Source organism: Peromyscus maniculatus, chromosome 12 (assembly GCF_049852395.1).
Source record: "Peromyscus maniculatus bairdii isolate BWxNUB_F1_BW_parent chromosome 12, HU_Pman_BW_mat_3.1, whole genome shotgun sequence".
In the NCBI taxonomy this organism is placed as follows: domain Eukaryota; kingdom Metazoa; phylum Chordata; class Mammalia; order Rodentia; family Cricetidae; genus Peromyscus; species Peromyscus maniculatus.
This window is the reverse complement of record NC_134863.1, coordinates 65,915,308-65,923,989: the sequence shown is the minus strand read 5'-3', so window position 1 is coordinate 65,923,989 and position 8,682 is coordinate 65,915,308.

Genomic DNA, 8,682 nt, shown 5'->3' with positions numbered 1-8,682 from the left:
ATTGCTCTGACTTCCAACCTATGGACTGTGCCTTCTCTTCCTATTCCCTACAGCACCTATCCTAACTACACCTTTATTAAAACAACAACAACAAAAAAAAACATATCAAAGTAAATATTACATGTCTCTTCCTGTGGATACCACAGAAGAAGTAACCATAATTTGTTTATTGGCTACCAAAGAAACATGATATAGGGTACTCTGTGGACTTAGTAGGCAATTAGCAAATAATTGGTAGAAGAATGAATATGTTTGGTGCATTTTGTACAGAAAAATCACAACATTAGTTTTCAAGCAGATAATTTATAAATAAGATTAATGATACCATTTCAGTATCACAGGTCCTAGCTTATGCGGAAAAGAGGATACTGACTATACTAGAGAATTAGTTTAATCTCCTACCACAACCATCTTAGCCTTCTTGTTTGGGTAGCCCTATACACTGGCTTGGTAATGTCAATTGTTTGTACTAAGTGAACTTTTCCTCACCTTCCCTAAAAATGGTTATGTAGAGCAGGGTAGACATCTGGGTGTAAAAGAACTATGCTGGTGAAAACCACAAAAGAACTGTCTCTGAGCAAACTGAGTTTCTCCTTTGGAGAATTAGACGAACAACCATGGTCTAAGCAAACAAAGAAACAAGGCAAGTAACAAGTCGGGCATCGGGGGAAAAGTGTGATCCTTTGGAGACAATAATGGGAGATAAGATCTGATCAAACTACATCATATATATATATACATATATATACATACATATATACATACATGTTTGCATGTATATATATTATATATATATATTACATATACATTTTTCACATGTGTGTGAAAAACGTAACAATGAAACCCATTGTTTTGCACAATTAGTCTATGCTAAAATAATCATAAAATAAATTTCTTTTGTTATATCCACTGGCATAGATATCCTATACCACTCAAAGAGCCTTGTCCAAGAGTAGGTAGGGTATTTCTTCTCATTTGGTTCATGGTCATTAGCCAATGTTGCAAGAACTAAAACACAGTGGAATATAAACGTTAACTTTACTCAAGCTTAATGAGCATCGGATGAGTTGGTAATCACATATTAGGATCTAAAATAATCAGCTGCTGGTCTTTCGGCTTTGTGTGCCTGCTGGAGTTGGAGTCCTGCTTGCCCTGGAGGAGGCTTTTCTCTTTCCATCAGACAATGGCAGTCCTCAGGTATTCACCCCACTGATAGCCCCACATTCTCAAGGGCTTGATACAAACGGGAACCCTCCATTAGAATAGAAGACGGGGGAGTGAGCTGAGATTCAGTTGCAAAAGGCAATATATGAAAGGTCACTAGTGCTTTTAACATAGAAAGGCGAACCAAGACATTGTAACACCGTTAGCCCTAAGAGATGGGCAAAAGGAGCCCCGAAGAAAAGAGAGCCTAATTAAATCAGGCTAATTCATATTATGCATTAATTTTGATACGTGTTGTCATGAATTTACTTAAATTTTATGATATCAATTGAAGTATTATTAAAGTTCAGGAATAAATCTTTGGATACCATGAGAGTGACTGGAGAATGACACAATGAATAGTAATATTTTTTTTTCTGGTGTACTTTCTTGGCTTCTAGAGCCAGGAAGACTGAAAGCTACATTTATATCTTAGACTTAGGTAAAATGGAGGTTTTACCTGTTTTTTTTTTTTTCTTAATCAACCAACTGTATCTATATGACACAGGAAGGTGAGTATAAATATTGTGAGGCCAAATCTGCAGTGCTATTTGTCTAGAAACACGACTGAAATGTTTGCTTCCATATGCTTGTAATGCAGGTACCAGTGCCGAGCAAGATCCGGAATGTTCTTCAAAGGTTGGTGGTATTATTGAGTATCCCTGGAAACCTTAGGGGGTGGAGCTTAGTTCAAGGAAGTACATCAATGAGGGTGTGCACTTGAAGGGTATATAGGGGTCACAGGTTCTTATCTTTCTCCTTCCATAAAACAAGCCACTTTACTGTAATCCATGCCTCTGCCACAGGCTGTGGGGAGGAAAGGCCTAAAGGAAAAAGGCCAAGCAGCCATGCATGAACTAAAGCTTCTGAAGGCAGGGTCCAAAGTCAGCCTTCTGTTCCAGCGATAGAAAGCTAGTTCTGAGTGACATATGGCTGCCACTTGGCCGCCTTTTTGTACAGCTACTCAATTTTCCTAGGTACCACCAAGTCTGGATCCTTGGACAGCATGGGTTATATAATTATGAGGCCGTAATAAACCCATTGCTACTTAGTCGAGAGAAAGCAAATTTTATTTTTTTGCAATCAAGAATCACAGTCATTAGCTGGGTCAGGTGGCACACACCTTTAATTCCAGTAGAGGTGAGCAGATCTCTGGGAGCTTTGAGCTCAGCCTGATTTACCTGATCTAGTAAGTTCCAGGACAGTCAGAACACATAATAGAGAGACCCTATGTTAAAAAAAAAAAATCACAGCCAGAGTATTGAGTTTCTGCCTGATACCAGTACCATTGATTGAGTGGACACGGGCAGTAATGAAGATTCACTTTTAATGTGGGATGTGGTTAAAAAAATATATTTTGTTAGGCTGCTGTTTACTTACTTTGAAGAACAGGCTGTTGGCTAACAGGCTATAGCATTACAAGAACTGGCATAAAAATTCACAATGTTGGTAGAAGTAGTTTATACCAGAAGTTTGCCATTTCCTGCAGATGCGCATAAGTTGGATGAACTCTGACTAGAAGCATTCTGGAAGCAGCAGTAGAAGAAAGCAAGCATTTTGCTGGGAAAGGCATTCTCTCCCTGTCGGCTGGCTAACTGCTCTGGTGGAGAGCCCAGTGATTTGGGTCTTGCCGTGCAAGTGCTCTGCTTTCTACCCCAAATTGAGGAAGGCTTCCGCAGTGACCATGAAACCGCAGGCCTAGAGGGAGGCGAGCCTCTGCCTTGTCATAAAGCAGCAGCCATTTTGCTGGCTAGAGGTGATAAATTGTATTGCTTTTCCACCTCAGCCTATTATTTCAGATGATCTCAAGGTAGCCACCATTAATTTAAAGACCAGAGGATGCGCAGAGTCCAGGGCCTACTAAATAAAAGCGGAGAGGCTATAGGCAGAAAAGGCACACTGGGCCAGACTTTCAGCTGTGGAACTCGTCCATGGTGCAGAAACAAATCAATCTGGTGATATGACTGAAATAGCTGTCTTGCCAAAGAAATCTCTAACTTTTTCTGATGCAGGTTGTGATTGTGAAAACTTAAATAGACCCATGTCATTGTACTTCAAAAATCTGTGAGCTCTCCAAGAACAAGTCACCCCCCCCCCATGTGCCTATTTCAGGCATGATTGTTGAGGAAAATGGTGAAGTATGAATTCCCCAACAGAAGATCCAGAGACATCAAAGAACAAGAAAAGAAGAACATTTGGGAGAAGGAATTCGTGAGCATGGGACAGGTCAGGTAAGACGGGCAGAGTCTTGGCTGTTCCTGCTGAGGAGGTTTTGCTAATTATTATGGAATGGAGGTACATTCTTCCCTTTCCAAATGGATAGGTTTCACACAATGATTCTCTTCCTTTTCCACCATTGAAAATTTGTATGCTGGTAACTGAAAATATTTCCAGTTTTTTTTTTTTTTTTTTTTTTTTTTTTTTTTATTGTCAGCCTACAGGGAGCCCCAGTTCGGACCTATTGCAGCGGACCCGATATCATGCTATAATCTTGGGCAGTAGTAGATGTGGTGCTATATCAGGAGGAGATTGAAGTCTTTTTCCCTAAAGGTGGCAGTGAGCCTGCTCTACGCAGGTTTGTTTGGGAAACCAAAGAGGCTGATCACAACAAGAAATGCCAACGCCCAACTGCAGTGGCTCGAAAACATGTCTACAAATGATATGATACTCCCCCCTTCGCGGTGACTTTCCCCTTGAGGATAGAATGAACCCAGTGACTCACTTCTAATTATAATAAAATGGAAGTAATTGTGTGTGAATTAGACCAGGTCACGAAGGACACTGTGACTTCATCATTGCTCTTCTTGGGTAACTCGCTTTAGTGGAAGTTCACTTCCACGTGACGGAGTTATTCAGGCCACCTGTGGAGACATCTCGCTGTCCTGACCTGAGACGTGCCACCAAGGGTCATGTGAGGGAGGCTTCTTAACATTGGGTCCTCCAGACCCATATAAACCTTCCAATAGCTGCAGCCTCGCCAGCATGTCTTGCAACCAGAAGAGACAGTGTATCTCAGGGGTATAAAACTAAGCAGTCCCTGCATTTGTTACCTCTGGATCTTCGCTATAACCATGTGTGGCTCTAAGGCACTGTATTTTGAGGCAACCTGTTCTGTACCACCGAGGAATAAAAATCGGAGGGTTCCAATTACTCCCTGTGTCTTGGGCAGCGCTATTTTTACCCATCCTTACAGCTCTTCCTACTGAGTGTGAAGTTCTGTCACACTGTTGTTTTGATTTGTATTTTCCTAATAGTTAATTATATGGAGCATGTGGCCATGTGCTCTGTGTGTGTCTTCTTCAGAGAAAAGCCTATTCCGATACTTTACTCATTTAAAAAAAAATGAAATTTGTTTCCTGTGTTTTTGAGTGTAAGAGTTATTTACATTCTCTAAAAATTTCCCTTATTATATATGTATTTGGAAATACTTTTCGCTGTTCTATGTGTTGTCTTTTTATATACTCTAAACCCATAAAATATTTAGCTGTCAATCTAGGACTAGCATGCTCATTTTTTTTCTTTGTCACCGTTCTTTTTCTCTGTACCTCACTAGCTATTGCCTCGCCAGGGATTTAGGTCGTCAGGATTTACTAAACTGTGTTTTCTCCCGAGTTTTCTAGGTTGGTTCTTACATTTAGTTCTCTGCTCCGTTTTGAATATGAGGTGAAGAATAGCTCCACTTTCATTCTGCTCACATACATCTATGCACATATATCTCCAACTGTCCCAGCATCCTTTGTTGAAAAATTACTTTTCTATTGGACTCTCTGAAGTCTTGATGGAAGATATGCCTGCACATGTGCCTGCTCTAGAGTATGTTGTGTGTCAAGAGTGAAGATAATTTGACTGGATTTGTGAAAACATAATTTATATCAGACTTTTTTTTTAAACAAAATAAATCTGGAGAATGTATGTGTATATCTATTTCTTTGGAGCATTAAACAATTCACAAATAATAAATGTGTGTACTACAGTTCCTTTACAGCATTTTTTCACAATAGACCTCGGAATAACTTGGAAAACAAGATATGTACTTTGTTTTAATTGAAGGTTATCTGAATACATGCTCAGAAATTAATAGGATTATGTTTTTAACTGAATTGAATCATGTTTCATGTTGCATCATCACGCGTGTTTGTGAAATCCTGAAAATAAAATTTTGTGTAATATTGACTTTAATTGTTTATACATAGTAAACCGATTTACCATCAAAATTGGCAGCTCTCCCTTGCTTCAGCGGGAACTCTTGGCTTTCTGGCCTCGTAAACTATTCTATGTACTTCCTTGTTGGGGTTGAAAGAACGAGGCACATCATGCACGTTCCGTGGACGTGTCTGCCTTTTCCTTGCACACGTTCAGTTGCCTGTAGATAATCATTTCCAGACTTGCCTTTTTCTGAGAGTAAGTGTTTCAGGACTCATTTTAGTGCCGAAATGGAGCGCCCTACTTTTGGCAGACCTTGGAAATCAAGGACCACTGAGAGAGAAAGGGCTAGAATCCCACTAAGGACAACTGCAGAGAGAGAGAGAGAAAAGAGCCAGGGGCGGCTAAATGTCTCCATTCCGGTTCTACAGACTTCTTTCAGTACTCAGTGAGCTGCCACCCCGACGCTGAGCTGACCGCCTCTAACACTGTTGGGATGGATCCTGAAGTCCACATCTGTAATCCCCACACTTCCGCAGCTAGGACGATGCTTGACAGGAACTAGCCCAGAGGAAGTATGTGTTCTAGAGTAGTTGGTAGATTTTGTTGTTGTTGTTGTTTTTGCCTTTTAGCTCATCTAACCCAAACTTTATAGCATTGTATTTTTACTATAAAAGGTTTACACTTACAGACTTCCACCGAAAGTTAATAGAAATTGGAGCAGTTGTAACTACAGTATGGTTAATGAAGACACAGTACATAAAATGTCAACTCTACTGACTCTCTGATTGGTATCAAAGCCTCCACACAGCAAAGTGGGCTTTACAACACAGTATAAACACCAGCAACTGGCAAATAAATTTGTATGCTTAACAAGCTTGAGATTTTCATTTAATAGTTTTTTTTTTCTTGATCTCATTAACTGTTCCTGCAGTGGACCTTGTCTTGAACTGTACGGCTCAATATGGCAGTGTCTGCTGAGCACTCAAGTCATTTAAACTGAAGAGAGTTGAGAGTTGAAAAGGCACTACATTTTGGAGACCTGGTGTTCAAAAGAATAAAAGAGCGGGCTGCAGTGGTGTGCACCTACAACCTCAGTAGTTATCTTGAATTCCAAGCCAGCTAGGGCTACATAACAATACCTTAAAAAAAAAGATAGTAAAATACCTCATTTTTTTTTGTGGTGTACACATTTAAATGTTTTGTATATATTGAATTAATTGGAGAATAAAATTCAAGTTAACAGCATTTCTTTACCCGTGAGATGTAGCTACTGAAAATTTTAAGCCTCATGTGAAACTCACTTTTGTGACTCACTCTGCTCAAGAGGCAAACTGCTAGTATAACTACACTAGCGGCCCCATTTGGATGTGGTAAGTCACACACACATACACATAGAACATATGTGTTCAGGTCTTCTTAATGGACATTTCTATTCTCTCATAACTTTATACTATTACTAGTCTATTTCCTTCCTTTCCTTCTGTCTACTTAGCAAATTCTTCTAACCTTTCATCAGCCAGCTGAAGCACCATTTTTCCTGTAATGTTTTCTGGACTCCCTGGCCTCACATCCATACCTCAGACAGAAACAAACGTTCCGTCTTCTAGGATATGACAGTGACTTGGCCAACAGCTAGTGAATGCTTACTATTTGCTAAGCACAGGGATTAGTGTTGGAGGTAGCCTAGTGTGAGCAATAGGGGCTTAGACGATCTGCTTGCACACTTTCATTCTAGAAAGGAATGCTAATAAATGAACAAGTATAAAAAGTGGCTTGACGGATGCTGGACATAAAAGATGTAGAGAACACATCAAAATCTGTCTTTCTCAGACTCCTTGTAGATATGCATAAGAGGATAAACTAAAACACTGAATTCCAGAGGAGCAACGACAAACTTTATAATACATCTATGTTTAGGTATGTGAGCCGAATGACATCCTCTCACATTACACATGCTTCCAATGAGAACTGGCTTTCAAATACAAATTACTACAGAGGCACTGGTACATTGCATATACTCCAACATCCAGGCAATGATTGGTCCTCTTAGCCAGAAAATTTTGATATTGCTTTTTTAAAAAAATTTAAAAATTATTGTGTAACCATGAGAGACGATGCTTAGTGGGACATCAATCAGCCAGGATGTATGAGACTCGACCCCTGAGAGCAGAAAAAAAAAATTGCACGCAAGTGTGTTGGTTGTGTGCGGATGTGTGTGCTATGTGCATGTGTGGAGGTCAGAGGACAACTTTATGGAGTGTGTTCCAAGGAGCAAACTCAGGCAGCCAGGCTTTCCTAGTGAGCATCCTCCAGCCATCTTACTGACCCACTACAGGCATTTAAAAAAAAAAAAAAGAAAAAGAAAAAGAAAAACAAACATGAAATGGTCTTCACACAATTAGCACGGTACATTAAAATGCATTCCACATGAGGTAGGCAATTAATTTTATACAAACATATTATCAAAAAAAGCCTAGGATTTTAATTATTATGTTGGGGAAGGTTGATCAGCTTCGGTACATCATCTAACATATTGGAGTTTCAGCACTGATATTGGACAAGCAGGACAAGACTTGGCGTGCTGGGCAGTGTCACGTGATCCAAAACCTGGTTAAGAAGTGAGACTAATGCTTTTCAGAGTGACATTTGAGTTGCTCCAGTATCTGTCCTCAGGTCTGTCACTGTGGTGCATGTGCCTTGCTCCTTGGTGGGACTTTGATTCTCTCACAAGAATCTATTACTTAGTTTAATTTTGTGTTAGTTGTGACAAGCTGTCTGGATTCTTAGTCTGCTCCAGAGAAGAAGCTGCCAATCAAAAGAGAGGAAAATGTTTGCCTATGGGTGGGTAACAGACACTTGAAATCAAATACAGACTCAGAATTCGTGTGTGTGTGTGTGTGTGTGTGTGTGTGTGTGTGTGTGTGTTTTGCAGGGGCTCTAGACATACTAGTCAAGTGTTATACCTCTTTGCTTCATACTTAGCCCTTAGTTTTACAAATCTGGGTCTCTCAGTTTGAAAATTTGTTCTTGAACTTGCTAAAAAGTCCTGACTGGCCTTCAACTTCTCACTTCCTGCTTCCACCTCCCAATTACTGGGATTATAGGCTGGTGCCACCATGACAAACTGGAATCATTTCTTGAATCCACTACAATCCACCACTATGATGATCTTTTAATGAAACCAACATTGAATTTTCAATAAAATGCCAAACAAAGCTCAATAAACTGCTTAAGAACATGGACACATTTATAGGACATTTTAGAAAGTCCTTGTGTAATATTTAAAAATGTTTTCCCCCTCCCCCAAAGGAGCCAAGTTCCAATCATGCTGTT